The following is a 3984-nucleotide window of genomic DNA, read 5'->3' as shown; positions in this document are numbered from 1 at the left end:
TTTTAACCAGAGTGCACCTGAAAGGTTAGACAAGGGAGTAAGGCACTAATATACTTCTAAAATGGACATTGTTTAGTAACTATCTGGGAAGCCTAAATGCTCTGTCATCTTGCTTTCTCATGTAGGCCGTTGAGAGCTGTTTGTTGCCCTAATGAAAAAACTATGGGAATCCTCCAGCAAGAGCAAAGAGGTCAGATGTAATGAGCACTGGGTGTTATATACAACTGATGAATCACTGAACTCTACCTCTGAAACAAATAATACACTATATGTTAATTAGTTGAATTTAAATGATTTTTTAAAAAGAAAAAAAAAGAGTAAAGAGGTTAAAGTAGCCAACAAATGGCTTTCAGAGAAGGTTCTCAGGAATCTGAACAAGTAAGCCCTCATTTCTTCAGCCCTGCCTCTCACTGTTTTTCTGATACAGTAAGTCTATTTCTTGCCCTTTGCTTTCACATCTGGAGCTAATGTCTTTCAGCTTCCCTTTAGCCACTCCTACCCCTCCATTGTTTAAGGATCAGATCAAGTCCAAACTCTCCCAAGACTCTCTTTTCCCCCAGATCACATTAATGTTTATGTTCCCCAATTTCCTATTGAAAAATTTTGGTTCTTGCATCGTTTAGAACTCACTAGTCCTGTAATGTTGCCATAGATGTTAGTTTCGTTTCTGTACCATACAGCAAAGGTTTCTTTCTTTTTTGTTTTTATTTTAAAAGTATGGAATGCTTCACGGAATTTGCGTGTCATCCTTGCGCAGGGCCCACGCTAATCTTCTCTGTATCATTACGATTTTAGTATATGTGCTGCCGAAGTGAGCGTGACAACAAAGGTTTCTGAAGACTAGAATTATTATACATCTTTTGTATTTTCTACCCATCTAAGTACGTAATGCATAAGGAATCTTTGGTAAATATTAACTAAGTATAGTTAATCAACAAGTAAATACCCAAAAGTTCAGGATAAAAGACTGTTCTCTGGTAATAAAGAGTTAATAAAGGTCCAAGTCTTTGGAGAACTGTTTAAAATCTGGACTAGAGAAAGTTAAATATTTTGTGGAATCCACTCAGTGTATGCATAGGTCAGAATATATTAATTATGGTTATTTTTTAGAAAGATGTTTTTCACACAAACTACATGCTGAGAAACTGTTATACCAAATTATTAGTTAACCTGTTGTTCAACAAGGAAACAAATTTGATACCTGCAGAGAATTTGTGTGGTCGACCTCCCGTAATATGACTCAATTTTTCTGATTTAAGTGGTAACTTCTACCTAAGTTTTAGATCCAATCATTTCTTAAGCTGTTAAAACATTGCATTTACTCATGAAAATGATCAAATGGAACATTAATCAGCTTAATGGGTTAAACACAAATCTGGCAAAGATCTAGAATGCAACAATAACCACAGCAGGGCAAGGAGACAACAAAACGAAGGTTGAGTCAACTCCAGACTTAAATAATGTATAAAAACTACAGAGTTTGCATATATAAAGGGTTAAAAATGTTTCTTAGATCATTGGTTAAAAACCTCTCTGTGTGGGAGAGCGGGCAAAAAAGTTTGCTCCCCTTTTTCTTTCTTTAAAGATTAAAGCTGAAGCTGAAGGGGAGCCTCTGAAGCACTCTGCTCATTTTTGTTTTGGTAGGCGGAGTTCACTAACCAAAATGACAACAAACACTCGGAAATGGGGACTTACTCTATGGCATCTGTTCAAACCTCTTGACACCAGAGACGTTTTCCTGTCTGATGTATAAGCCAACCAAGCACAAATTAAAAGCAGATGCTCCATAGTTCTCTGAGAATATTTATAGCTTGGAGTCTCTACCGCCTGGTCACCTCTCTACAGCAGATCATCCTGAAGAGTAGTGAACATTTTGCAATAATGAATGCCCCATTATCGCAGAGTTCAACTTCTCTGTTTTGAAATTAGGTTACCCATTTTCTTTCCTCAGTGGAAAAAAAAATATCTTTGCAAAAGGAACTTGAAGCATTTTCCGTACGACATATGTCCTAATTATAAACTCAGAATTTGATGTGTTAACCAAAAATAAGAAGGACAATTTTACTTCTACTTGAATTCCCTCCCTTGGTAAATTTCATTTAGGTATAGCTTGTTTTTCAGAACAGGAGGTTGAAATATGGAGAACAGCAACATTCATAAAAATAGAATGCAAAACTTTAGGGTTTCCATTGAAGGATACAAATATGCCATTTGGATTTGTAAATCTAGGCTACCAATATTTATTATGTGCAATGTGCATAGAGCAGATATTATGGGGATTCAACAAAGAAGCACAGTTGTTGCTCTTTGGCTTCATTGAACTTGATATCATTGGGAAGAGAGTGTTTGAGTGCATAAAAATGGAAGTTAACAACAGAAAATAATACAATAGGTGTTGCCTGTATTTATACAGAAAATGGTAATTCAAGAGAGAGATTTTAACTTAAGCTGAAATTGACATTCTTTAATATGCAATACAGTGAGAGCAGTCTCACTTGGGAGCAGAGTATGGAATAATGGAAAAAGGAAATGTATTAATTTACTCAGGAAATGCCAATATCCTCAAAGAGATAAAGCCCTGGAGTAGGAGCAGTGAATACAAGAAGAATTAGAGCCTCCAGGGAGGTGATGTGCCCACATAAAACGTGCCCAAACTTTTTGCTTCCTGAAGCAATCTCAGAATTTCCATTCTACAAAATAATTATTGTCCTCTGTCTTCTTGAAACTTTATTGTAAGTGACACTTTATTCCTTGGATGGCTTTCTTTTGACTCTTCTTTTCCTTCCTTAAATTCCACCTCCCTCCATGAAGTACTTCCTACCAAATAAAGAAGAGGGGGTAATGAGGCCTTCTCCACACAGAAGCAACTGATTGAAATGAGCATGTCCTCAACTTTCTTCACTCCCCACCACACAAAATGCGCTTACCACTTGTCCTAAATACAGTATAAATCAGAGGGTATTTAGTTCGTGTGGTTTCTGTTTAGTTGTCTTTCTCCTTTTTCTGTCGGTGTGTTTCTATCCAAGACAACCATGAGCTCCAAACAATATTTAACACAGTTCTATTAAGCAAATTAATGCTTCAGATGACGATTCAGATTAAGAATAAATATAGTGCCTTAGACATTTAAAAAGGAATTCATTTTATTTTAACATTTGTAAGTCATAGCAGGGCTTACGGAAAAAATTTCCAACCCTTAAGTAGACTACACAGGTGTCATCGTTTTAAAAAACGGGACATTTCAAATCTTTTCTCTTTACCAACTCATAATTGTTGAAGTGTTAAAAATGATTCAACAGAAGTGAAAAAATTTGGTGAGGTAGGGACACAGAAGGAGTAATGGAATCTAGAAGGATTCTAAGAGCATAAATGTGACATAGGACCATAAAACTCCCTATAAATTACCTAAAGACTTCAGTGACCCCCCAACACCTCCATTCCTCAGCACTGAGATGCCTATTCTGTTTCTTCTCATCAGATAATTAGGTTCCCATGAAAGACAGGGCAATAGTTGCCTTCGGATCCACTCCTCCACACTCCATTTCTTGTTAGCCAGCAAGCTATACCCACAGAGTTCCACAGAAAGAATAGCCCCTGACGTCTCTGCCCCTTTTTTGTTTTTTGAATCTAAAACTGAAGACTTTCTTATCTGAACTTATGGTCCCACTGCATTTAATCTGTTGAAAGGTACTAGTGGCAAATTCCTGCCAACCAAAAAATTAAAAATTTTGCTCTTTGTGTTGAAATTGCACGGGCCCTGGATTCAGGTTTATAGGTTTATATCCAATTTTTGCTTCTTCTGAGTTATTTGGTCATAGGCAACTAACTTAACATGTTCTTGCCTCAGTTTACTTGAATGTGAGATGGCAATAAAATAATACAAAACGGAATCATTATACTCACAATCGACACTAAACTCTAGCCTCTCTCTTAACTAACTTGCAACCTGTCTTCAGAAAATATGGAATATTCTGGGATACCTTG

General features: G+C 36.5%; 1 non-coding gene across 1 annotated transcript; it reads right to left on the bottom strand.

The window, feature by feature from the left end:
- Window positions 1-711: 711 nt before the first annotated feature.
- LOC113926049 lies at window positions 712-819 on the bottom strand. Its single transcript, XR_003521135.1, has one exon. It is a non-coding gene; the product is annotated as a U6 spliceosomal RNA (small nuclear RNA).
- Window positions 820-3984: the final 3165 nt, after the last annotated feature.

This window comes from Zalophus californianus, chromosome 2 (assembly GCF_009762305.2).
Source record: "Zalophus californianus isolate mZalCal1 chromosome 2, mZalCal1.pri.v2, whole genome shotgun sequence".
Lineage (NCBI taxonomy): Eukaryota > Metazoa > Chordata > Mammalia > Carnivora > Otariidae > Zalophus > Zalophus californianus.
The sequence above is the reverse complement of the archived record's forward strand: the minus strand, read 5'-3'. Positions and strand labels throughout refer to the sequence as shown.